Here is a 27,827-nt window from a genome sequence, read left to right on the forward strand (position 1 = left end):
CCTTGACCCACAAAGTTAACTAGTGATAAATATGCTGATAAGAAAATACGTGTGAATTTACTAATGTAAACATTAGCCATCTGCCAAGGGCAAGACTCAAACTAAGGGGACTAGGAGGTGGCAGCAGAAGCAGCCCTCTCGGCCAGTTCAGACTGACGCTTGAACTGCGGGTAAAGAGGCAGAAGAGAGCTAAAGGCACAATTCCCCCGAGTGACGATCATCAGAAAGCTCCTCCAGGCCAAGTGTCACCCTGGTACTCTATACCTCCATTACAGGTCCAAGTTACCCACAAAGCAACAGCTTCTCAGAGCTATCTCGGGTCTACGGGAGCTCTGAACAGCCATCTTGAAATACGCTAAAAAAGGATACATCGTCAGTGGTGGTTCGTTTAGAATTTCCTCTGCAGGGACTCCACAGATAGATCCCAACACTAAAACACTTTCCAGATTGAGAGAAGGGTGGGTCAATCTTCTGAAGAGGCCGACAAGGGACAAGGGTAGTTCGTGAAGAAGTGTCCAAGGAATTTTGTAGGCGGGTAAGGCGAAATAGTCAGAAGAGAAGGGTAAAGGCCAGCACTCACCTGGGGCCCACTGTCTATTAAGGTTCCTCCTCTCAGGCTCAATGAGGTGGAGAAAAAGAGGGACAGGGCACCGTCACTCTTTGTCCACATTACCAATCTCTTAGGAACTATCCCTTCGAAATCAGGGGGATTCCACGTACCTCTCCCACTTGCAAGGTGCTCTATGCCACCTGTCTCTCTAGCCTGTTACCTTCTCTGCTTCTACACTGGGGCTTCCCGCTACCGCAGATCGTCAAATCAGCATGGCTTTCTATCTTTCCCCTCAGAGTCTCTGTCCCACCCCCATCTCCCCTAGATATTCTGCTAAGCTCTCACTCATCTTCCCAGGACCACCTGCAGGAGGGGGTCTTCCACAGTCCAACACGATTTCATTCTATAACCTGGGACACACACACACACACACACACACACACACACACGGGCTCCAGCTATTCGTATCCTGTTTTCTTTTTTTTCCTTCATCGATATCTAATGTCCCAGTAATTTGCCTGTGGTGTGCTCTGCTTCTCTTCGGCCAGCCCATCCTTATCCCTTGGCATGTCATAGCCAGCAGAGGAGGGAAGATGATTTATTCTCCAATACATCTCAAGCGTGGAACACAGCCAGATGCATAGCTACTACTAAATTATTAAGCAGGCGACTTGGCACACAAAGAGCAGTGCAGTTGGCGGCTTAGGTTTTGCTGGTGCTGGGCTGCTGGTAGTATGTGATAAGCACGGTTTGTTTTGTTTTCGCTTTTAATTTAGAAACCTGCTTTCACAAGTATCTATTCTCTGCTGTGGATGGGAAGTAAACAAAATACAAAGATAAGGTCTCTATTCCTTTTCCAATTCTGGGCAAAACAAGGGTCTCTTTGAACACCCTTAAGGCTTCCTTTGTGACACCCGCCACTTAAGTAATTGCCAGCTCGGCATACAGGACCACTGTCTCCCGCACCGCCCCTTCCCTTCTTCCTGCGATGATTAACTTTGGAGTGTAGGGCCAACCCCATCCCACCTCCCCGGTTGGTGCAAACGTGCAAACACCGGCAGCCGTGCCATCGCCGACCCCAGGCTGTGGACCGTGCCTCACACCACCACCACCACCTAGCTCCCCAGCTCCTCGCAGCTGGACTTCTCCAGTCTGCGCACCCCCTTCCCGGGATCTGAAGTTGGTCTAATGCTTGCACTCATCTGAGGAAGAAGGGAGAAAGGGGAAACCTCCCAGAAACAAACTCTGGCAGTGGAGACTAGCGCAGAAGGAACCGGGTGGAGCGGAGGAGGTTCAGGGCGGATCCAGCCAAGTTTGCTCCGGGTTAGGTAAACTTTTCAATTCCCAATCCATACGCCCCAGTTTGAAAGTTCCTAGTAACCCAGCGATTGCCCGAGGGTGGGCGGGACCAGGGGTCGCGCAGGCGCCTTGTTCTTCACCTCCAACCAGCTCGCCGGGACAAGGTCCCAGGGAAGCTGGGAGGGGACCCAGAGGAGATCTTCAGAGGGGCAGGGTGGAGGCACACAAAGCCTTTCGCTCCTCCCTCTCCTCCCCCTCCTCCCTCCGGCCACGCCCCTTCTCTCCTCGGCCTCCTCTTCCTCCTCCTGGGCGGAGAATCCTAGCCCTACTCGGTCACTGACCCACCGGTCGCCCCCGCCTCCCGGATCTGCACCGAGGGCTCAAGGTAAGGGGTGGCAGAGGCGGAGACCACCACCTCAAGTGGGAGAACCGGGCACCATGCGCGAGGTGCAGTTCCCCTCTGCCCTACTGTAGCTTGAGATAAGGAGAGAGCCAACCAGCTGGCGTCCTCAGCTGTCCTAGGGGACCGATGGTGGAAGGAGCAATGGGTAGCCAGGACGCCAGGACTTGAGGCAGGGTGACTTTCTGGAGTCCGATCCAAGGAAGATCACGGGGTGTCCTCGGCTGACCTTTGCAGAAGTTGGGTAGGGGGCAACCACCGAGGGTGAGGGCGGGATGATTGGTGGTGCAGGTGCGTGTGCATGTGAGCATACCCAGGAGCTGGGAGGTAGAGAGACCTTTGTTGAGTTCTACCTGAGGCGCCGCCTGCCGTGTGTCAAATGCGCCTGTGCTGGCGAGCCAGATCCCAAGAGTCACAGTGCTGAGCTGCAGAGCTCACGCTGTGATCCGCCACTTTCTCCCTGCATCGAGGCAGAGGAATCAGCGAGCCCCCAGCAGGAGGGCGCTTTGGACTGTTGCAGGCAGTGATTGAGGGCAATACAGCTATTAGTGCAGGAGTTCTGGATTCCAGACGGGAAGGGACAAGGCCATCTTCCCACTTAAAGACCGAGGGGGGGTGTCCTCTCTGGGCTGTTACTCCTCTCCTAGTCAGGACACCCTGGAGCGTCGCGCCCCACGCTCATCCTGCAATGGAGGTGCTACGACGGCTGGGGCATTGCAGGGTTTGCCGAAGTTCAGCTGGAAAGTGATGATGCGTTGCCAAGAAATACAAGGCAAGGTCGGCCTTTGGGCCTGGAGAGGCGCCTCTCTTCTCAGAGCCCTCAAGTCTCTGGGGCTTTCCTAGTTCTGCCGCAGAGGCAAAAAAAGCAGCCTCTGAACACAGGGCACCCTCACTTTCTTGCAGAGCTTGTGGTTTCTTAGGAACACGGTACATCCACCAACAGGACTTTGTAAATACTGAAGCAAAAATAAACACTTGGCAACACTCAGAAATTAAGATAAATAGTAACCCCAGCACAATGCTTTTTAAAAAGAAACTTGTTTTTAAAAGATCTGTGATGAGCAAAATGTCAACATTTTAAATAAATACAGGTGCTGATTGTTTTGCAGGGGCAGTATTGCTCCGTGGGACCAGAGCCCCCATTTGTCCCTGCTTTGTGGTTTCTGAGGGTTGACAATGGCATGCATCAGATTGGGCAACTTTGGTTTTCTTCATAATCTTGTTTATTGACTGCAGAGCTTGTATTAACCTTTCCCCTACTTCAGGCTGGGGAGGATGTTTTGATAAGGGCACAGGGGGGCTCATTTTCCTCCTGGCCTCAGGCTCCCTATATCGCTGGACTTTTATATTCTTTAATGCTTTCACCTTCTTAGGGGACATTGGGTTTTGGAGGGGCTGCAGGGAGCCTTTATATTTAGGACTTGAGAAGAAGGATGTTGGCAGGACCTTTAGTTTGGGGGTTCGTTCTAGGTCACTGAGGTTGGGGTGCATGATGGAGAAGGACAACCAGCTCCCAGGAGTCCCCTCATGTGCAGATAGGCTCCCTGAATAAGTTCCTCTAGGGTACATGAGTGCTTGTTGAGAGATGACACCTATGCTGCTTTGAATTCCAATGGACCCCACAGGCTCATGTGTTTCAATGCTTGGGCTCTCGTAGGTGGAACTGTTTAGGAAGGATTAGGAGGAGGTGTGGCCCTGTTGGAAGAGGTGTGTCACTGGGGACTAGGAGTGGGCTTTGAGGCTTCAAAGTTCATGCCATTCCCAGTGTGCCCTCTGCTTCCTGTTTGTGGACCAGGGTATGAGCTCTCAGCTGCTGTTCGCACCATACCTGCCAGCTTGTTGCCGTGCTCCCTGAATTGTGGTGATGGACTCCTGTCCCTCTGCAATTGCAGGCCCCAGATAAACCCTTCCATAATTTGCCTTGGCCATAATGTTTTATCTCAATAGGAAAGCAAGCAAGACACCACACCAGTGACTGCAAAGAGTTGTTTAGCTCCCTAGAAGCAACCTCCTTACTTAACTAAGTCCTGGTCCTCTGCTTGGAGACAGATACATCCTTTCCTTTATCAGGGGTGAGTTACTTTGGGAGATCCCCATCATGGAGTTCACTCTTCTTGCTATACTATACTATACTATACTATACTATACTATACTATACTATACTATAGCACGTTGATGTACTGCCTGACCCCTATTGGTCTATCCAAGATGTCTAAGGATCTTCAAGAGTCTTAATGGTTTCAGTAAAGAAGGTTTCCCAGCCTTCCTCCTTTACCTGGAGAGGCAGCTACCACCACTAGAATCGTGTGTGTGTGTGTGTGTGTGTGTGTGTGTGTGTGTGTGCGCGCATGTATACACATGTGTGAACACACGTGATATCACTCCCAATGCATATGCCTCAGACTCTACTTGTTCACTGTCAGCTTCCCAAAGCCAAACCCTATCCCATATGACTTGTCTGTGAAGGAGTGTGGGTTGAATGAAGGAATGAATGAGTGAGTGAATGAATGAAGAGTATCCCTTTGTGAAAGCATTCTGAATAGTACACAGCAGGATATATTGTATACCTTAGGGTAGTAACAATTCAGAAGAAAGCAGATAATGTTTTCATAGATCTTTGTTTTTGATAGATAGTAACTCAGTTGTCTCTCACACAATCCAAATCACATTCTGTAGAAGAGGATGTGGATCCCCAGAGGGGTCAGAGCACCAAGGGAGGCCAGCCCCCAGGTCCAGCTGCACCCCAGAGAATTTGCACAGACTGCAACAGTATGACCTAGGACAAGAGAGTCACTAGAGTGACAATAGCATGATAACCGGTTAGGGAAATGTTAGAGGGATTCTAGAATGACACCATGGTGTGGCATGTTTGCCAACTCCAGGTGGTATCAGAGGATCCTCGTACATCGTCTGGAAAAGGTGTTCCCAGGAGTCCACCTGGGGAGATGTTCCTCGCTTAATTCAGCACCTGCTGCCAGCGTAGTCAGTTTCCAGGGATTCCATCCAGTGATGGAAAGAATGCACATGTTGGATGTCGGGAGAGCATAATGACCCGCCCACCATGGCAGCCAGTCTTTTACCCGCTCCGTACTGATTGGTGGAAAACAGTTCCCCAGGGTTCCATTAGATCAGAGGCTCTGGTGCTGCCTTGGGGGACTGCCTGGAAGCCTTCTCACCTCGGCCAGACGGAACAGCTCTAAGTGTTCTCAAATGCCTATAGCTTATGTTCCAGGGGTTTAGAGGCCATGATGGTAGGTGACGGCACGGTGCCGAGAGCCAGAAACCGCCTGAAGCTTGAGCCTGGAACATGAAACAGAGAGACTGAACTCACCTCTGGCAGAAGTCTTTAAACTCTCAAAGCTCACCCGGGACACACTTTCTCTGACAATGCCATACCTCTTAAACTTCCCTGGAAGAGGTATCTGGAAGCAAGCATCCAAGTGCCAGAAACTATTAGGGACAGCGCTTCAAAGTACCACATGTGCATGCGAGTTGGGCACCTAGGGTCCTTATACTAAAAGCATAATTTTGAGGTGCTTGGGATGCACCAGGACCACACACACACACACACACACACACACACACACACACACTCAACATACACATAGGCACACATACAAAGCAAGTGCTGTATCATTGAGCCACTAGGCATCCAGAAAGCACAGTTTCATCGGGGTCTATCCAATCCCTGAGTGAATCCACTCAGTGAGTTTTCAGTTCACTCACTCCTTGCTGGTGTGGATTTTCTAGGATGGCAGTGCCTGTTGTCACTGCTGTAAGAGCAGCCATTCTGTGGGCTTGGACCTGGAACAAAGGAATTCTAACAGCATTTCCTCACCTGGGAGGCGCAACCCTCAGTTCCTGGGAGCCCATTGTTTGAAGTCAGGCGTCTCTAAATCAAAGGTAGTCTGCGCTGTTCTCTTGGGGAACTTTTCTCAGACTTATAAGCCCCCATTGTTCAGCCTTCATTACAACCTGAGAGACCTGAGGGGGCAAATGCAGAGTTAGTGTTTTAGACTCAAAGAACAGCTATGGATTGACACCACAGGAAAGATGGATACTGTGACATCTCTGTATCTCGGATACTGAGTGCCGTCACCTGTCTTCAAAGTGTGCTAAGAGTGACATTCGTATGTAGTCAGTAAGGGGGCTTCATTAAAGTCAAGAGCAAGAATGAGCTTGCCTATTGGAGCAGGTGGGGTACCCAGATGGTCTACTGAAAGGATAAAGAGTCATCAGCCAGATTCATGGAGTGTGTGTGTGTGTGTGTGTGTGTGTGTCGGAGTGAGGCGCATGTGCACACAGCACGTGCAGGCATGTGCTTGTATGCTCTCGGATGTGTGACCAGGGAGCATGGTAGGGAGGAAATACTAAATGGGATGTTTTTCCTCCCAGCACTTAGTTGAACCCAGGCCCTGGAGTATCAGGCCGGGGTTGTATCGCCGAGTTGCAGCAGCAGCCTGTCTTTATTTTTATTTGAGATTGGGCCACACTAAGTTGCCTAGGCTAGCCTTAAATTAATCATCTTAGCCTAGCCTCTCAGTGCTGGGATTATAGACCTTTGCTCCCAGAATGTGTGGCTCTTGGTAACGACTTTTAAACTTGTTTTCTGTTTCAGCCTTTTAAAAATTGTGTGTGTGTGTGTGTGTGTGTGTGTGTGTGATGTGCAAATGTGGTAAGTGTGTGTGTGTGTGTGTAGTGTGTGTATGGTCTGTGTGAAACGTGTGTGTAGTGTGTATATTGTGTGGTGTATGTATGTAGTGTGTGTAATATGTGGGTTGTGTGTATGTATGTGGTATGTGTGATTGTGTGTGTAGTGTATAGGTGCGTGGTCTGTGGTGTGTATATGTAGTATGTGTGATATGTGTGGGTCGTGTGTGTATTGTGGTGTGATATGTGTGTATTGTGTGTAATATGTGAGTTGTGTGTATGTGATGTGTATATGTGGTATATGTGATTGTGTATGTAGTATGTGGGTATGTGGTTTGTGTGGTGTGGTGTGTGTATTGTATGTGTGATATGTGTGGGTAATGTGTGTGGTGTGGAATGTATGTAGTGTGTGTGATATGTGTGGGTAGTAAGTGCAGTGTGTGTGTGTGTGTGTGAAGTATGTGTGTGTGTGTGCAAAATGTGTGTGTGTGTGTGTGTGTGTGTGTGTGTGTGTGTGTGTAGGCTACTTCCTTTGGGACAGAATCTTTTACCACCCTGCAGTTCACCACTTGAATAGATCAGCCAGCCAGGACCCCTCTGTCTGTCTTCTCCACACTGGGATTGTCAAAACCACCCACTGCTCTTGGCATTTTTATGTCTATCCTGGAGATCAAGCTGAGGTCCTTGTGTTTGTGAGGTGCTGTGTTACTAATGATGGGACCTCCAACCCTAACCTGCTGAGTTCAAGAGTCTGTATGTCACCTAGCTACTACAGAAGCACTCGGTGAGCAGGAAGAAGCACAGGAGATAGGAGGACAGGATGAGTCACTGGAGCACAGGGAGTTAAGGAACTCACCCAGGGTGAAACTCCAGGTTAAAGAAAGAGGTCAGAGTTCTGGAAATATGCCTGAGGTGTGTATGGAAAAGGACAGGAAGAGCCTGGGCTGATGACAAGCTAGGCGATCCAGAGCATTTGACCAGCTAGTGACCAGCATCTGTAGTGACCAGCTAGTGACCAGCATCTGTAGATCGATAAGGACCCAGCTCTCCCTAGGCAGTTTTAACATCCACCAGAAGTGTGGATGGAGAGTTTGGGACAGACCCACACAAGGTAACAGAGGCAGCAGCAAAGGCCCCCAGTACACCACTCTACAATGAATGGTTGGTTAGACGACACTTTGTTCCATGGCAGAAATCTTCTTCAACTTCCTAGAAGTTTAGTAAGATATTTATACTTTTATGGAAGAGGTCAAAAAAATAAAATTGGGTTGTGTTTTAAAATGAGTCTGTGGACATTCATTCCAGTCTATAAGATAGCCTGCTTGTCATCACAAGTCTGTGGTTTCTGGAATCTCTGAATACCATCCAGGCTGATAGACTCTGAATCCCTGATTCAGTGTTGTGTTATAAACAGTTATAAAGATATGTTGTGTTTTGCTTAAACCATCTGTAAGAGTGATATAAATGGTATTGATGATCCTTTAATATCCGAATGGCAAATAAACTCGAGATTTATTCTGTTTTCTGCTGTGAGCTGAGGTCTGATGACAGCCCAGCCAAGTGACAGTGCATGGTGTTAGCATCTAATCCCCCAACTGCCTGAAATCTCAGAATTGGAGTAATTTTTAACTTCAAACTGGGAAGCTTTTGTAATTATACTTTTTATTGAATGGAGTCTTCGTATTTACATTCCTGGAGTCGTTATGGTTAAAGTCTGGGCCTTGGAAGCCCTGGCTTAGTGAAAATTGGAGAAGGGGGATTTACTTAACATTTATTTAACTTTGGGAAGAGAAAATAAGTGCAGTGACTCCCAAGCCTGTCTTTGCTGATGTGTTTATGCTTAAAGAGACCAGGAAGAGTGATGCATAACCAGGCAGCCTTGGTGAAGGTCCACTCCTGCCCTTGGTGAAGGCCATTGTCTCTCCTGCGGGGTGACATGGGAAGCTGTCAGGCTGTATAAGCTCTCTTCCTGGGAGACTGAATTCTTCCTCCGTCTGGCACGAAAGCTTCTTCCTTTTCCCCTCCCCAGCATGAGATTCCTAGGGAAATTCCAAATTCCGAATTTCTCTAGTCAATGACAGAAGTCCTGTTTTCATTAGTCTAGTCGGCAAGCCAAGGGGCTGGAGTGGGAACCAAGCTGTTGATGTCGCTGAATAACAATGCCTGTAAACACCAAAACCTGCCTGGTAGGCTTGTGATCTCAAAGCCTGTGAAGGGAAGGAGAGAGAGGGATTGGCAACTGATGGTAACTACAGACAGGCCTCCTCCCAGTGTGTGGCAGGGGTCTTTCGGTCTTTCTTTACAGTGGCTTCCATAGTTTCTTAGTTCCCCATTTGGGTTAACTAAGGTCTGGTGTATGAAGTGTAGCTAGGTATCCTCCTGTCCTTCTTCCATGTAGACCTTCCTGGTCATCTGTCTGTGGGATGCATCATTCTATTCTGGAATTCTTGTCTTAACAGTGAGTGTGTATACAGTATTGTAGACAGTTTTCCTTCAGGGTATCTCAAACTTCAGTTATGCTGCAATGTATTTTGCCGTTGGCTTTTCCTACATAGTTTATGGAGTAGCTGTACACTGTACCAATGACGTAAACAAGACAGGAAACCCTCTACCGTTTAATGTGGCCCCAATGACTGACTCCCTTTCTTAAACTCTGTTTTCATAGAACTGAGAATGGAGGTAGAGTCATTTCAAAGAGCAAAGCTGGGTTCAGGGTGGGTCCCCAGACCTCTTTTATTCAAAAGTAAAGTGACAGTGGAAGATTGACAGTGGGTGGATTCATTGGTTTTAGTTCAGCAGCAAGAGGCTCCAGGCAGGAGTGATAAACACGCAGAATGAGGACCAAAAGGAGTGTGGTACATGGGGGAGGAAGACACAGCCTGTTGGGCTCTGCTTGGGATGCTGGGCTCCAGCTGGTCTTGTGAAGCATGTAGAAAGATAAGGATGTGGGCCAGGCCTTCTCAGGTCAGGAAGGGAGGCAATAACTTACATGTACACCATAAACAGAGAGAGTGTTGGGCAACATTCCCTGAAGAGTAGATACACGCTATCCTTCTGGGAAATAGTTTCTAGTTTCTGGCTTTGTTTCTTTTCTTTTTTAAAAAATTATTATTATTATTATTATTATTGCATTTTTATTACATGGGAAGGAAGTGTGAGTCTGTGAAAGAAGAACCTAGTTCAGAGTCCAACACAGATGTGTGGGTGTGTTTCAAATTACACATAAAGAACCTGCCTTCTTTATCTAGAACAAGTTTATGAAAGTTTCTGTCTTAGACCAGGTTCTGGAGAAGTAGGTTCAAAGGCAAACACAGACTAGGGGAAGTGCCTACAAACAGAAACATGGAGGGGGTGGGGGGGAAAGGGAGCTGACTGGGGAAGAAGCCTGGCAACGATGCACATCTAGCAAACTGCACCGAGGGAAACTTGGCTCTGTGCTGTAAGGTTCTGGACACTGTAAACCTGCAAGAGCAGACAGGGCAGAGGCGGCTTGCTGGAGTACTCTTAATGTTTGCATGCGTCAGACTTTGGCTGAGGGCAGCACCAAGCTCCTGAGAAGGACTCAAGGCTGTGTGGGCTGACCTCTGCATCAGCTGCTGTCGAGGGCATGTGGGCTGACCATTGTAGCCACTGACCCACCATTACCAAAGTTCTTAGGGTTAGAATGTGGGCCCTGGCAACCCTAAAGAGATAGATAACAGTGAAAAGCAGAGAAACTAGATTTATCCATTGTGGCTACTTTGGGAAGAGAAAGAAAGAGGCCCATCAGTGATTCCCCCATCCATCTTCAGTCATGATGTGAGATTCTGACTTAAATAGAATAACAAGAGGTGTGTTTAAGCAGTCCTGGTCAAGGTGCAGTCCTACCCATCACTGTCATAGCTTCAAACTCTTTTGCCAGGTAGTCTGACAAGTAAGAACTGTGTGGAGTTTCTTCCTGAGAAGTGAGCGTCTCCTCCTGCTGGCATCCTTCTTCCAGTGAGTGAGATTCCTGGGCAAGTTCCAATTTCTTGGGTGCATTGTTTTCAATGGTGGGATAGGTAAAGGGAGGGATGGAAGTATCTCCCCACCTCCCCTGAGTATCTTTATTCCTGCAGGATCCTGCCAGAGTTGACGATATATGCTTTAGTCTTGTTTAGTGGGACAAAGTGTGTGGTTACCAGTAGTCCCCCTTCTTCGTTTCCTTTGCCTGACCATTGCTTGTGCAAGAAACAGGATCTTCTGCCTACCAGCTATCTACCGATGTGTTAACTAACCAGAGAGAAGCAACTTACAGAGAAAAAGGTTGTGTTGGCTTATCATTTCTGAGGTCCCAAACTATGTTTGGTTGGCCTCATCAAGGTAGTACTCACACTGTAAAGCAAAGATGCTCACCTTGTAGAAGACAGAAAGTGTGTGTGTGTGTGTGTGTGTGTGTGTGTGTGTGTGTGTTTACTGGGGAAATTGTTCAAACTATGATACAATTTTATTTCAAAATCTTCATATACTCTATAGATTACTTGCCTGATGCCACCAAATATCACACAAAAAACAGTGTAAGGAAGGACGGGAGGGTTTATTTTGGCTCACAGTTCTGGGGATATATCTCGACAACAACTAGAAAGTCATTGGTCACATTGTGTCCATATGGGAATCAGAAAGAGGCCAATGCTAACTTCCAACCACCTTTCTGTCTTTCATGCTGCCCTGCACCCCAATGCATGGAACAGTGCCGCTCACTTGGGGTTCTCACTGTCGCACTCTGACTCCTCTTGCACAAGCACCCCGCTCCCTTCTGTCCTCTTTGCTCTTGCTTCCCTGAGTAACAACCATTCATTTAGAGGAGCATCCGCCACTCTGACTGTTGGTTTTTCTGCACAGAGGTCCATCTGCCTGCACCGCGACACAGGTCACCTGTCTGCCAGCCTCGCGTGCGGGCCGCGCAGGCCATGGGGATGCGGTGGAGACGTGAGCCGCAATGAGATACACCAGGCTAAACAGTTCCACGTGGAACTTTATTTAATATGGTGAAAGGGGTAGCGGGCGGGAAGAAGGAAGAAGAGAAAGAGGAAAAAAGAGAGGGGGAGAAACGCTGCCCAGTTATATATGGGTGATGACGAAATTACAGGTAAAGGTGGGCCGTTGAATTCTGAGTATATGGCGGCTGTTCCCTTGGCAACAGACCTATACACTGTCCTAATTGTCGCCTGTATGACGTCACAGGCCTCGCAGGTCTCGGTACCTACACTGACCACTACAGGACCTGCTCTGATTTCCATGTTCTGCCTCCCTCCCTTCTCCATGCATGACAAGTCTCTTACCTTCTCCAGTCAGGAAAATCCCAATTTATGGTCATCCATCATTATGGAAGTCTCTTTTGACATAACATCCATCTGCCGCCTCTTTCCTCAGCTTCATCTCCACCATAGCTCTTCATCTTCACAGGGAGGTCTGTGCCCAGCAGTTTTCAGGTCCTCTCCACACATCCTTTGGAGCTCTGCTCCTGTGAGAAAGCTGTGCCTGGAATGGACCTGTCAGGATGACCGATGAGCCTTTGCTGTCACTTTTTTAACTCTTACCTCATTAGACGCTCTAATGAGAAACTTAGGTGGGAACCGCTTTCAAAACGGAGCCCTGTGAATGCCAGGGTTGCACAGTACAAAGCCGGCCTCGGAACCAAGCAGGCTCACACAGCACTTCCCATGAGGTAGATGTATTGCCCAGAAGCACTTCGTGATCCTCTGTAGCAGTTATCCTCCGAGCTTCTGATCCCATCGCCTCGTTTCAGAATGCTAACAAATCCATACTGGCTACCTCATGTGCCATCCCCATGGCACACAGGAAATAGTTGTATTTCCCTCTTTTTCTCAGACTGTAGAGATCCAGGCATGGAGAGACAGAGAAATGTGTTTACAGTCAAAACGTTTAAGAAAATAGGTCTACAGTTCCACTCTTGTCTGTCAAAATGAGGACCTGTGCTCATAGCAACAACTCTCATATCTGTAGGCTATCTCTTTATTTAAAGAATACTTGAAGCTATCAGAATCTTGGAGAGGGGACAGGAACCCATCCTTCCCTAGCATCTTTGGGGAAGTGTGGCCCTGCCGACATTGTGTCTTCTAACTTATTCCCAAAACTGTCAGGCAATAAACTTCTCCCATTCAGTGTGTGGCCTTTTGCTACACAGCCCTCATCTTTAACGGACAAACCATGTGGGTGGTTCTTGACCACTGGACAGTGACAGGCTACTTATTAAACTGGTAACTCATTCCCATCCTTGTCTCTTGATGTTTGGCTCAGGTTAGTGTCTCCTGAGGTGTCAGCACTGGGTGAAGCAGAGCTTCTCTCTGTTGCTGGCTTCAGCTATGCTAGTGGGCAAATGACTGCATCTTGGAGATTAGTAGAATTTTAAAACTCCCACTAATACAGTGACTGATAATGAGCACTACCGAATCATATTGCAGGTTGTGATAATGAAAACAAAAAATAATTCAATGTTGACATATAAAATACTATAAAATATAATCAGCACAAAGGGGTGAGATTAGCTTATTTAGAATTCCTTGTCACTCCCTTGATGTGCCCATGACAATCTATTGTTCTTAGAGGTTTTTTTCATTCAAATCCTGAATTTCATCCTATGAAATAACTGTTCTAGGTGGCTGCTAACCAGCTATCCAAGGCAGGATCTGGAGTTTCCTACCTCTAGAAACACGGTAAGGAAAGAGCCCCAGCAACCTAACACAGACTGCACAGCATAAGATATATCAAGGGCGAGTTGAATGTCAATTCTTCTCTTCCTCCACCCCCAAATATCCAAGCATCAGCTCATAAAGTAGGAGGGAGCTTTGGGATTGCTTGAGAGACCAGGATTATGAAATTGTGTAAGGTGTCCAAACGCAGCCCTGATGTCTGTTTCCAAAAACAATCAGATAAGACAGTGGACTGGGCGTATTTTCTTGTTCTTTGAGAAGTCTATGAAAACATGTTCTTTTGTAGAACTAAAGAAGTGGGGGAAAGATCAAGAGTAAAAGTTACAGGAAAGGAGGAACCTTTTCCCATCAAGAAAAGTCATGTTTTTCCCTTCTCGGCACCAAGAGAGGGAATCAAACATACCTATAAAATAGTTCATAGTCTAGAAAAGGGACAGAAGGAAGTGACACCCAGTTGCTTAACCACCAAATTGCTGTTGTGTACCAACAAGGTGTGGTGCCCTGAGTTTCCACACCTACTGTCCCACCAAAAGCCCTTGGGTGATGTTATAGCAGGAAGTAGTATTTCAAAGATCTCCCTGCCTGCTGATTGCAGACAGGATTTTAGTGGAGTGGGAACGACCCCCCCCCCCCAACCGTAACAAATGGGAGAAGGCTAAGATCAAAGGGAGGCTAGGTTGTGGGGGAGAAACAGATAAAAATTTGGAGAATAGTTCATCAGAGCTGTGATCAGTTTGATGTGAGGACTGTGTAAGCGAGAGTGCAGGATTTCCCATGACCTCCTGAATCAATGAAGGTGCCACATTAACAAATCTGGAAGGAACAATGTGTCAGCGAAGACTTCCATTTTGTATACGTTAGGTTTGATGGCCGTAGAGGACCAAGGTCAGATGTCAAGGAGGCCTTGTAGAAAGATCTGGAGCTTAAATAGGAGCTTTGGGCTATAATGTGCGGTTAGCAGTTCCTGTAGAAAGCCGGGGAGGGTGATGCTACCCAAGTCAGGGTATTTTGAGGCTAGGATCATAGCCATGAATGCTAAATTTTATTTTTCTCAGTATGGCATCCAAAGTCTTCGGGCACATTGCAGTTCAAAGGTTCACTGCTGGTTCATTCCCTTTAACTACTTTCCCTGCAGAGAGCCTACGTTTTTTTTTTCTTTTTTATCTTCTATATTATGATTTGTTTATTATTTTCTTTAGCTTTTATTTGTCTTATACACATGAGTGTTTTGCTCATCTGTAAGTGCACCACCTTCATTCCTGGTACTCTCTGGAGGTGGGAAGAGGGCACTGGATCCCTTGGAACTGGAGTTACAGAAGGTTGTGAGCTGCCATGCGGGTGCTGGGAATTGAACCTGGGTCTTCTGCAAGAGCAGCAAGTGTTTCTCACCATTAAGCTGCCTCTGCTCAGTCGGCAGCCCCAAACAAAACCCATTTTGAAGTTGTTATTTGGAACATAAGTAGCTGGTTGTCTGTAACAGGGAAGGTTTCTGAGCCTGGCAGAGAGAACCCTGCCTTCTAATTTGTAACAGAGAACATATCTATTTATTGCAAAAGACTATTGGTAGTGTGCAAAAGCAAGATCACAGTTGCTTGTCATAAGCACCACAATGAAGTGTGTGTGTGTGTGTGTGTGTGTGTGTGTGTGTGTTGGAGGGCTCAGTCCTAAGTGGGGCATCACCCATACACCATCTTATTAAATACTTCCCTTTTAAGATGGATGCTCTTATACCTACCTATTCCACACTGTGAAAACAGAGGTCCGGAGACTAGGTAACTTGTCATGTTACCCAGAGGCCATCCCAGTTCTATCCATTAGCAGAGCTTACATACCTCGCTGCTAAGCCAAGGTGCTTCTGGAAGAACATGTAAGGAGCATGTCCATCCCTTGATCCTCAGTTGGTCCTCGGCCTCATCCCGCAAGGGCTGTCTGATCTTCCAGCCCGACACCAAATGAAACTTAAAAAAAAAAAAAGATACCCAGGACATTCAGTTCTATAGTTTCTCTCTGAAATATAAATACTAATAGTTTTGCAATATGGAGTCTAGAGTCATTCACAACATTCTCAGCCCCAGCCATTTGCCCTAACATCTACTGTTCACATCTTTACAGCTCTAAGAGTTTCCTCTGGTGTATGATAGCATGTTGCACAATTGTAGTTACCTACAATCTAAGAATGCTATATGGAAAGTTCCAGAAACTGTTCATAAGTTTTCACTTGCACATACTTCTGAAATGTCATGTGCCCTGTTCTGTCCTACTGAGGACATGTATCACCCTTTTGGCTAATGTATTTGTGCTGTGTTCAATATCTACCACTTAGTCCCCTAAAAACCTTCTTGGTCATTAGGCTAATTGTGGCCTCAGTATATCATCATAGTGTTCTGTATTACCATTAGTCATTATTGGTAAGCTCTCTGTACCTGATATATAAATAGCTATATAAAGAGGAGGAGGAAAGAGTTGTCCTAGCTGTCCCTAGTTCTTATGTGAACCCTTGAACTAGGTCTGAGAACCCAATTAATTCATGCTTTTACAAGAGAAAAGTTTGTGGCCTTTCTTAATTGTAAGTGCATACAGGGCCCTTCAGGAGAGACTAGAGTCCAAAGTAATGACTGAACAATGGGCAGTTAATATGTGAAGGAATGAGAGGAGGGCTGGGTTTCTATCTGGGTCACACTACTACTGGTTCTAGGGCTAGTGAGACACAAGGGAGAGGGTGTAGAAAATCAGAGTTAGCTCAGGGTCTGTTTACGTAGGTTCATTCTATCCATCCCCAGCTACAGGCCTATGGTGATCAAGGCGGCCTTCCTGCCTTGGCATGAGGAAGAACATGGCTCCCCAAAGACTCTTTTTATCATTTGCTATACATAGGAAAAGACAGGCCAGATGGCCAGTCTGTGAGTCACAGCTTCTTGGTGATTATTTTAGCTTCAAATAATCAATGTACCCATTCAAATAACCAATGTACCCATTTGGCCTATTTTGAGGTGTCAATACTTAACCCCAAAGCAAAATAGACATCCTTCATGTACAGGAAAACTCCAGATTCTTCAAGGATTTGGTGTAGTCTGTAACCGGTTTCAGGAATTGTCTGGCAGTCAGGGAATGGTCTGCCTCTCACAGGAGGAAATGCTTGCTGTAGATAAAAGGACGAGAAGTTTGTCTATCAGCGAGGGGAAGGATTTTAGCCTGGCCTTTGTCTCCATTCTCAGAGGAGGATGGATTGCTGTTTAAAGGGCCTGAGCTCGGTGGGAGGGCCTGGGGGAGGGGGAGTCCTGGAGATCCCGTTCCTGCCCCCCAGGAATCCCTTTCATTCCTCATCCCACCAGGCCTCTGCTTCCTGCCTCTTCCTCTGTTGGCCTCTGAGCCTGGAGTCTGAGACAGGGAGGCAATGATGGGGTGGTGGCCGGGGCTAGCCTTAAGTCTCTCTTTTAGAACAGGGAGGTCTCTGTATTCTGCACATGATTTTTACCCATCCTAGCACCAGAGATTTTAAAACTCCATACTGGAATTACTGTTAAAAGTCATCAAGGGATTTAACAGTCCTTTAAAGTTTATTAAGTGTGACCTCACCAGTTCAGATTCTATGAAATAGTATTTAAAGCTCTACCTTCAAGTTAACTAGCCCTCTTTCCTCAGAGCAGAATAGACACCTTTTTTATTAGTTACTTTTTCTCAAACTTTATAATAGTTTCTGGTTGAGAAAACAGAATAAATAGAAGACTTCATGTTCATATGAAACCTTTAATTTTCTGATATTTTCTTTCATTCATTCATTCATTTATTCATTCATTCAAAGGTTACTAAGAATAACCAAACAGAATGCTCAGCTTCTTTCTTTTTGACATTCCCAACTTTACTTTTGGATTCTTTATAATCAAAATTTACACCCCTAGAGCTAATGCAACTTGAATTTTGAGAATCTCAGAACATATGACCAGTTAGGTACCCACGATCTTCCTGGGGTACGATTTCTTTCCACGCCTATAGAAAATCCTAGAAAGGCAATACTGTTGCAGAAGCTGCATTTGCAAAGGGGCAAAGGGCATGCCTTTGGGGGCTACCTGAATATCTCTTATTTGCTTGTATTACTGGATGGAAAACTGGAGGGAGACCCACCGGAGTCAACACATGCTAACTGGGGAAATAGATGTCTCCCTTTCAGGTTCTTAGTCTTGTTAATAAAAGAAGTTAAGAACAGACTCAAAAGGAAATTTTAGGGTAATTCCATTAAAGTTGAAAAGATGAGACTGTCCTCTCTCCGCTGCTTTAGCTCCTCAGGATGTCTGTTTCCGGTCTTCTTCCTCTCTGTGATTGCCTACCATGCTGTCTGCCACCTGAGGATGTGAGGAGTGGTCTCCAGGCTCCCTGACATGTTACCGTCCCTTGGGATTAGGCCCCTAGTGTACATCAGTTTTCAACAACAGGTTCTCTTTCAAGATGACAGATTCCAACAGAGCTTCTACAGAACGCAACTCCCACCTATCCAGCGCCATTGTCCTGTTGCATCAGAACACAACAAATGACATAAGAGTTGTACCTGAAAAAAAACATTTTCCATGTTGAACTGTGTTTCCAATAATGTGACTTTCTCAAATGAAATCCTTCATCTTTCTATTCATTCAATGTACATTTCCAGAGAAGATGCTGTTCTCAAGCTTCTGCCACAGACTGTAGAGTCCCTCTCCTTGCTTCCACCTAAGGACCTGTTAATCGTGACCATTGCTCATCGAGGTTCTCCACCAGGACTTTCTGAGGGCCTTCCCCAGGCCTCCAAGTCTTTAGGCATCACATCCAAGGTCGGTTCTTGCCCGGTTTTGGATGGGTTTCCAGTTTGACATCTATCTTCCTATCTCTGCCCATAGGGATTCCAGTCCAAGTAAGGATCTGGGAGGCTAGAGGCAAGGGTCCAAATGAGAGCTGTCTTCATCCAAGTGCCCTCTAGAAGCAAACCTGAACAGGGATAGTAGGAAGGAGTTTTCATCGGGATGGACTCCAGGAACCCTTGGGGATGTTGGTGTGAGATAGGAGGGAAGTGGTGGCGTGGGGGAGATTGTGCATCAGAAGAACCACATCCTGCTCGTCTGAGACTGAGAGAGCACGGAGCTGGTCTTCACAGGCCATCTCCCTGAGTCATAAGATGAAGGCTATTGGGGGTGGGGGAGTTGATGCTGGGTACTTCAGACCCACTGAAAGAGCCCGGGACAAATGCAGATACTGGCAGTATGGCACAGTCTTATCCGCATTGTTTGCTCTGGGGCTGAGGCTCCAGGTTAACTCATGACATGCTGTCTTGTGTCTGAGCCATATGGCCCTAGACAACTGTGCTCAAAGTTTACAAATGTCTCCTTATCCAGAGAGAGCTTGAAAGCCAGATGTGTACTCCAGGTAACTCCTGTAGCCTTCAATTTTTTTCCAGAAATAAGATGCCCTCAAGACCATGCCATGTTTGGGACAGGTCTGTTCTCTGTCTTGGCAATGGCTGATAAAATTAAAGAATTTTGGCTTTCAGTATGCTTTAGTGATCAGAAAGGAATTTAAACAATTCTGTACACATACACATTAGTGTGTGTTAGTATAAAAAGTTACTTATTTAGACCATTATATATATTATTGTACAGTTGATTCTCCATACTGGCTGATTTTACTTGCATCTAACAATCTGAATAACTTCGGACAGAAAACTTTTGATATTAGAGACACGGCTCAGTGGTTAAGAGCACTAACTGCTCTTGCAGAGCGCCAAGGTTTAACTTCTGATCCCCACTGCATGGCCAGTTCACAACCATCTGTAACTCCAGTTCTAGGAGACCTGACACCCTCTTTTGGTTTCTGTGGGGTTTTGTACAGACATAAATGCAGTCAAAACACCCAGGCACATAAAATAATAAAAATGAATTAAAAAAGAAAAAGAGAGGTCTTTATTGAATGTGCATGGAGTTCTAACCTCCTAAGCAGCACGGCATGGCAGCTGGTCGTGTGGTGTTGTATTGGGTCGGTTTTAAATCCTCTAGAGGTGATGTAAGTTACACAGGAGGATGTGTAGATTATATGGAGGACAGCATTTATGTCAGAGTTTTGGAAATGTGAGTTTTGGTAACTTGTAGGGTCCTGGGACCTGCTTAAGGTTCATAAAGATTCCAAACTAAGAAATGCTTATATGGTGTTGAGCAAATAGGTTTGGGGAAATGATATTCTTAAATGTAGTAAATGGCATCTTTGTTTTTTTTATCATATTAAAATTCTGAGTTGGAGTAGAAATATGGCCTTTGCCTAGCTCCAGATCTCTTCTCAAAACTTAGAGAAACCTCACCTTGATCTAGAAAGAGAGAAAATATTGAAATCATTTATATACCACCTCAGGATTGTGAAGAAAACAGAATTCTACAAACTTCAGATCCCCTGTTTGAGTCCAGCTAGGATGAGACGCGGCAGGCTCAGAAGCCTGTGGGAGCATTGAGTGGAGAATATGGAGTGTGCAGGGGCTGGGGGAGGCAGCGCAGGCTACATAGACTGTCTAAGACGAGTCTCATCCTGAGGAAGGGGACTCTGGGAGAAGGAGGGTGACAGGGACTTTGAGATGTTGAGAAAGTCAACAAAAGAGATAAAATGGAAGCTCCTGAGGAAAGCGAAGAGCATCACAGCAGAGGGCAGACAACCCTGAGAGCAGACCCAACGATAAAGAAATGACACGATCTCAACACTAGAGGGCGTGTTTGAATCAGGAAACCCAGTCAGCCAGCCAAGCTGCCCTTGCCTGCACCAGATCTAACTAACGGTCAGAAAAAAAAAAAATGTGGTGCAAACCCAGGAAGCAGAAAAGTGAACTAAGCAGAGCTACAGCCTGATGAAAACAGTTTGAAAATCAAAACATTTCCCATCATAAATGTTCTTATCATCTCATAGGTGTACACACACACACACATCTTTTTTCAAGGGAGGCTAGAAAGAGAACTCTTGGTTAAGTGCTCTTCCAGAGGACCTAGGGTTGATTCCCAGCACCGAAGGAGCAGTTCACAGCTATCTGTAATTCCAGTTCCAGGGCATCTAAGGTCCTCTTCTGTCCTCCCCAAGTATCAGGCATGCAAGTGGTGCACAGACATACATGCAGGCAAAATACTCATACACATAGAATGATGGTACTAATAAATTTAAAAGGAAAAAAAATGAGAGTGGTTATAGTGCTCTTGCCTGTGGGGCTCTGCAGTGGTTGCTAGCCTTGGGCAGAGGGGCAGAGAGTATTTTTCCAACAGAGTTGAACAGCGGCAACCATTCAGCCTATGTGTCCTCCCAGCCACTGGCCCATCAAGATGAAAAGTCTTATCTATTCCCCTCAAGCCCTTGAGGCTTTGTGGCTCACTTGTACCCGATAGAACGGAAGCAAAATTTTGCCGCATTTCTTCGGAGGATAAATTGAAAAGGAAAAGATCAGGTGATGTCCCTTCCCCTTTCTGGTTCATTCTTGGATCTGTGAGCTGCATCCTCTAAGCAGTTAGGTTGTTCTGAGGTTACCATGCTATGAGGAAGCCTAAATTAGCCAGAGAGGCCAGTGACAAAGTCCAGAACTACAAGGAGAAGGGACCTTCTGTTTGCCAGCTGCCGGGCCACACCTCCCTCACCCCCAACCCCATGTCCCGGCTCCAGCTACCATCTGGCCACAGCCTCATCTGATACTCTTTGCCAGAACTGCTCTGCCAAATTCTTGTGGAATTCCAGACCCTCAGAAACCATGGCAATAAGAAAATGAGTATTGTTTTAAGCCACTGAGTCTTGTGGTCTTATTACACAACAATGGATAATTAGGATGAATAAATCCTTAGGGAATAACAACGAGTTCCAGAGAAAAACAGCAGCTTTACTTAACAACCTTTTATGTTCGTTTTTGTTTTGGACAGTTTTGGGAGAAGCTGACAGTACGTAGCATGTGTTTTTGGAGAAGAATTATGTCCTTCTTTAACATGGCGTATAAACTAACCTTTCCCCTGAAGAAGAATTGAGATATTTTTAGATGACTTCCTTTTCCTTTTGTCTCTCTGTCTTGTAGCTGGGAAGGCTTAACTCTCCATGGCTTCTGGCAAAAGCTGTGGGGCAGATTGTAGAACCATTTATTTTGTCCACGGATGGGACAAAGATGAAAGGGTGCGGGGATCTGCAGTACATTGCACAGAGGTATGACGGATTTTTGTTTTTCAGACTGAATATGAGATTTATTACTGAACATTTGGTAGGATTTAGGTGAGTATAGTAGAAACCCTTGGGAATGCAGGGCCCACCCCTTGTCCAGGGGACCACAATTGAGAACATCTTTGGCTCCATAGCTTGATGGAACAAGCCACTTCTCAGCCTCCATATCTTCAAATTCTTCTGCATTAAAAACTTAGCGAAGCCCCGCCTCTTTGAGATGTAGATCTTTGAGCAGCTAGGGAAATGGAACTTGGTTCTAGGCGGGGTCTTAATCATGTGTTCTTTATTATGCAGCTTGTGCAGATAGATAGACCTGATGACCTGGCAGATGTGAACCCTGGCCGCTGGGCCTTGGGGCTTCTCAAAGGTATGCATACCTGTCTGGAGCCTGGAGTCTGGAAAGCTTGAGATTAGAGACAAGAATAGCTGCTGGGAAGATGTCTCAAAGGTCCCTAAGGAAAACAGGCTGTGCATATCCCCTTAGAGGCTGCTGTCCTTAACCTTTGCACACTGGGTCACCATGTTTTGTTTTGTTTTGTTTTGTTTTGTTTTGTTTTGTTGTTTTGTTTTGTTTTGTTTTGTTTTAGTTAGTGTTACAACTGAAAGGGAAATTTTATTTTAGTAAATGTGGAACAAGAGAGAAAATTGTAAGGAACTCATGAAATCTCACTCAAGATAATCACCCATTTCCTAACACAAAGTCACAGGAATAAGACCCGCTCTGCTCTCAAGGTTTCTGGGGCAGATGAGAAGGATGTAGTTCCCAGCATTCAAAGAGGAGTGACTTAGAGTACTAGAATAAGATTTCACTTTTCCTAGGACAGAGTCTAATGCTATGGAGTTAGAGTCTGTCTTCATTTCTTTTCCTGTTGTGTGATAAAATGACTTATCAAAAAAGCAGCTTCCTAGGGAAAGGGTTTATTATGGCTCATAGTTCACGAGCATGGTCCGTCGTGGCGGGGAGTCGGGGCAGCAGAGCTTGAAGTAGTTTGTCTTAGCACAGCCACCACCACCAAAATTCAGGGTGAAAGAGTGAATGTTACTGCCTTACTACCTATCTCCACTACAGTCCAGGATCCCAGCCTAAAAATGTGAACACCCGCAGAGGATGCATCTTTTTGCCTCCATCAATGTAATCAAGATCTTTCTCCACAGACATACAGGAATCCCCATCCCAAAGTCATTCTAGACTTTGTCAAGTTGACAATTAATGCTAGCTATCATAACCCTACACCTTGTCAACTTGATACTCAAACGCATCATTCTAAAGCCATAATCCTCCACACCCTGTCTCCGTAGACATGTGACTGTATTATGCTAGAAAATATATTTGGTGCAACTTTAAAAATCTCCAGTCTTCAATGATCCCAACACTTTAAAAGTCCAACATTTCTTACTCATGAGCTCCTATAGAATAAAATGCTAATTACATACTTCTAACAAATGACAGCACAGAGGAAACCTTATTCCAAAAGGGAAGAATCCAGGCACAGCAAAGAAAGGCCAGGCCAAAGGAAGATCAAAGTCCAGCAGGGAAGATCCGGAATCTTGTAGCTCAGAGTCCAGCATCTGCAGCACAGAGTGCAATAAACTGGCCTTCCAAGCTTTGGCCAGCTCCACTCCATGCCTGCAGCTTTCGTCAGTGGACATCCCATGGTCCTGGCATCTCTAACATCCTGTGGTCGCCAATGCACCACAGGATTCAGCTTCATCCAGTGTCTTCTCACAGGTGCCCTCATGGACTCTGATACCACCATGCATGTCTGGTCTCCGTTTCTCTCTGAATCCATGCAGCAGAATTCCACAACACCCATACCCCCAAACTGTGTGGGCAGTGCTGGCAAGTTGCTGCCAGCTTTCGATGTAACCTGTGTGCTAATCCCAGGGAAACACTTCCCTGGGCAAGTTGCCTTTGAGGCATAGAGAACACCTTCAAGTTAGGCATCTTCACAGGATGGAGACTCCAATAGGTAGAGCTTTGCCCTCCGGACTCCTTTTGTCTTGTCCCAGAACGGTTCAGGGGGATCTGTGGCATTAATTGCTTTCACAATCTCACTTGCTTTCTCAGCACCAGTCTAAATGCTCTCTTGGCTTCAACTTACTTCTGCTAAGTAAGTTATTGTGTTAATTTTAAATTCCACTTCGCTCTTGTTCTAAGGACACAGGCAGAATTAAAGCAACTTCTTGATCAAAATATCATGCAAATGACCCCTATTCCTGTTCCTGATAGAGTCCCTGTTTGCCACTCAATATTAGTTTTATATTACCAGTGATTAACACCTGCTATAAAGCTACATAATTTCAACTAGTTGATTTCCTCATAGAAACACCTGTACCTTCAGACATCTTCCCTGTAGTTTCGCCTGCCTGCTCTCTGAAAAGGTCTTGTCACCTTCTGTCCATTGCCCCAATCTGTTTTCTCCTGTGGGGTCACGAGAGTGACAGGACATTTGACCGTGGTTACGTCCTCCTCATTCACTTCAGTCTGCCTGTAGCACCCTCTGGAGCTGAGGTCCAGTTTGTACTTTCATCTTTGATGAGAAAGAAATCTCTTCCATCTCAAGTGCTGGCTCAGGATTCCTCACCTCTGGTCTCCAGCTGCCCCTCCAGTTTCAATCTCTGGGTCCCAGGCCAGTCTCTTCATGTTACAGACCAAGAATAATTCCATTTCAATGAGAAAGGAGCCTTATTCCTCCCCACCCCCACTCTCCCGCCTTGGAAACAAGCCATTTCAGTAGCTGTCAAACCTGTTTCTCTAAATATGGCCACATCTTTTGTTTCTACATAATCCGGATAGTACCATTTTATCATATTCTTATTATGAGCAGCACCCAGAATTTCTGAGCAGCAGAAAGTCAAAGAGTGGCCTGGGTTCTCTAGACTTCTATCTTCTTCGTTGTTGATGTTCCATTTTCTGGATACAGTGTTATCTACTGTCTTTGTGATTCCATGGCCATCTATTGGGTGCCTCAGTCTAGATCTACCATGGAACCACAGTCAGCTTGTTCAAAAATGAAATGCTTGCACACACTGACACCAGTCCCTCCCGATTTAATGAAGCTAGTAGGTCAGTAGGTCAGTAGGTCAGTAGGTCAGAGTGCCTACATCTCATACATGCATCTAGATCCCAGGCCTTATGAACTAGGAAGGGTTAGACGGTTCCCCTTTCTCCCTTCATTATCTATTTGGGAATATGAGTTTTAGGGTAGAGAACTTTTTATTCTGACATAGAATTACCCATTTATTTCTGACAAATTTTCAACCAATGTAGAGGTTTTCAAGTCCGACTCAACTTTCCCCAAATGTAATTATCATTCCCCTGCTTCATTCCTCATTTCTTCCTGATAACTGTAACTGTCCCATTCTCCTTGGGTCTGGAGCAGTTGGGTATAGATTCAATTTTCTAGGTTGAGTCCATAGGTTCAGGCCCCTGTCACGTGACCTAAGTATTTCTTCTGCCTCTCAGGCCCTACCTGTGTCAGATTGTCAGTGGCTGCTGAAGGTGTGCAGTCATTTGTCCTGGCTTGTCTTTTCTTGATAAGCCCAGATTCCAGGGGCTGACTAGAAGCTGTTATAGTACTTTTGTTTTTCTCTCCAGCCACACCCTCTCTTAGCCAACCTGTTCTGACTACTGGAAGATGCCTTTCCCCACCACACTCTAGCCAAACAGTACCCACCTTTTGCATCTCTGGGATACAGCCCACATCTAAAATAGGACTCCATTTGTGTTCTTGTAGTGTCCAGCATAGAGGCTAAACAGAGAAAACAGATACTAGCTAAGTTGAACAAACAAATAAATTTCTTGCCCCATTTCTTTACTTATAAACATGGAATTAGAAATGACTGAAAAATCCCCAAGAGTCAGGTGTGCCAACACAAGCCTTTAATTCCAGTTCTTGGGAAGCAGGGGCAGGCAGATCTCTGCGAGTTCAAGGCCAGTTCGGTGTACATAATGAGTTCTAGGACATCTAGAATTACACAGTGAGTGAGATCTTGTCTCAAAAAAAAAAAAAAAGTAAAGAAAAGAAAAGAAAAAAGATCATTCTCAGAATATGTTGATACAAAGTATAGTTCTCAAAATAAGAAATAGCTTATTCAAGAGTTAACATGAGTGGCCGTGTTCCAGGAACACAGATTTAAGTTAGCCCAAATGTCATGGTCCAACTATAAAGCTTGTATAGAAACAGAACAAAAAAGTCATAAACTAAGATATATTAAAAATATATCAGAAAGAGGGGCTGGAGAGATTGCTCAGAGGTCAGGAGTAGTGAGTGCTCTTACAGAGGCTCTGGGTTGGATTTTTAGCATCCACATGGCAATTTATAACCATCTTTAACTCCAATTGCAGAGGATCTGACACCCTTCTTTGGATTTTTTTGGGCAGTGCCTACATATGGCACACAGCTATACATTCAGGAGAAACACTCACTATGATAAAATAAAATAAAAATACATAAATCTAAAAAAAAAATGTTGGTGGAACTAGATGTGGTGGCTCCCCCCTTTAATCTCATCACTCAGGAGGTAGAGGCAGGCAAATCTCTGTTAGTTCCAGGTGAGCCAGGGTTACATGGTGAGAGTGAGACCCTGTCTTTAAAAACTGGTAGGAACAGAAGGGTTATAGCAACAGAAAGGAGGGAGAATCTATTTATAGGCCCCAGATGTTATCTGATGGCATTTGTAAGCCTTCGGGTCTGTGCAAGCCAGGGATCTGCTTCTATAGTTCAAAAAGATTTTACCTGCTAGTCACAAGGATGGTAGGTCAAACACAGAAGTGAACAGCAAATGACTCTTTGGGATGGCTCACCAGGTTTCTTTGTTCTGTTATATTGTATCCATTTCAGACAATAGAAGATAAGAGATACAGAGTTTTCTAAAGTTGCCAGAAATGTTCCTTTTCGGAATTATCCAGAACTGTTATCTTTGTTCCTACTGTGTTACTGTGTCACTGTGTCACTGTATCACTGAGGAGGAAACGTGCATTTCCTCCTTTCCTTCCCCAGCCACATTCTTCTAGAGATATGGCCCGGGAAGGTGACAAGGTCAAGCTGACCGGACGGGGAGGAAGAGGAAGCCCCTGAGGAAAGGCCTTTGGAGAAGCTGCCGGGATGGGTTTTATAACATGCATGCTTGATATCGTTTTATTTTTATGCCCCACTCTATGGGCAGCTAACCCAATCCCAAGTTTAATAGCCAGTTTTATAGTCTAGTTTTAGAATGTGCATACAGGGCCAGAAAAATGGCTGAATGGATAAACTAACTCACTTGCTACAAAGCCATGAGCCTACTTGGTGGGAGGAGAATTGTCTTCAGATCTCCACATATGTCATTTCTACTCAGTTTCCTCCCTCATAATGGTGTGATTGCTGAGATCAGGACTGGTGACCTGAGAGGAAGAGTGAGTGTAGAAAGGCCAGGGGTGATGAGACCTCAGGCGTTGGTCATAGGTGAGACAGGCTTCGGTGAGACAACTCTTTTAATTTAGGGAAACAAAGACTATTTAGACCTTTGGGGATTGTGTCGCTGGGGGGAGGAGGGGGGGGAGGTAGAGCCAGGGTGCTGAGGGTGCTTCATTTGCATAAGGAGAAATTCCAGGTGCTGCTGGACATGACCTTGGAAAGGAAGTTTAGCCTGGTTGCTACTGTGCATGCAGCCTCTTCCAGTGTGAGCAACAGTTGGGGCATGCAGAGCTGGGACAGGGCAAGGAGTGGTCCCATTCCTACCATTTCTGAGACAAAATTTCTGGGATTGGACTTGGCTTGACCATAGCTGCTCTAGACCTGCTCCTCCTGGTTCCACAGTCCCATGGCCCTACACGCATGCCTCTACTTACATGTACTTAGTACACACAACCAACCAACAGGCAAAAAGAAGTTTGAGATACATGAGAGGTTCAGATCAGTCTGGGCAACCTGTGACACTCTGTTTTAACAAATCAAACAAAAATGAAGAGATTATTTAAGTATGCAACATGCTTTAGAATATTTTACATTCTAATAATGGCAGAATCCTTAGAATGTGACTCCCGGAAATTTAAGCAAGGGTAAAC

At 45.7% G+C, this 27,827-nt stretch overlaps 1 protein-coding gene across 2 annotated transcripts in view; it reads left to right on the forward strand.

The window, feature by feature from the left end:
- The first annotated feature begins 2,051 nt into the window (after positions 1-2,051).
- Rin2 (Ras and Rab interactor 2) overlaps positions 2,052-27,827 on the forward strand; it is a 210,998-nt gene continuing 185,222 nt past the window's right edge. Inside the window, exon 1 of one of the 2 annotated variants that reach the window (XM_052183807.1) lies at positions 2,052-2,234. The gene's annotated coding sequence lies outside the window, so the exon portion shown is untranslated. The remainder of the gene's footprint in view (positions 2,235-27,827) is intronic. The other variant, XM_052183811.1, reaches the window with a different exon arrangement.

This window comes from Apodemus sylvaticus, chromosome 5, assembly GCF_947179515.1.
Source record: "Apodemus sylvaticus chromosome 5, mApoSyl1.1, whole genome shotgun sequence".
Taxonomy (NCBI): domain Eukaryota; kingdom Metazoa; phylum Chordata; class Mammalia; order Rodentia; family Muridae; genus Apodemus; species Apodemus sylvaticus.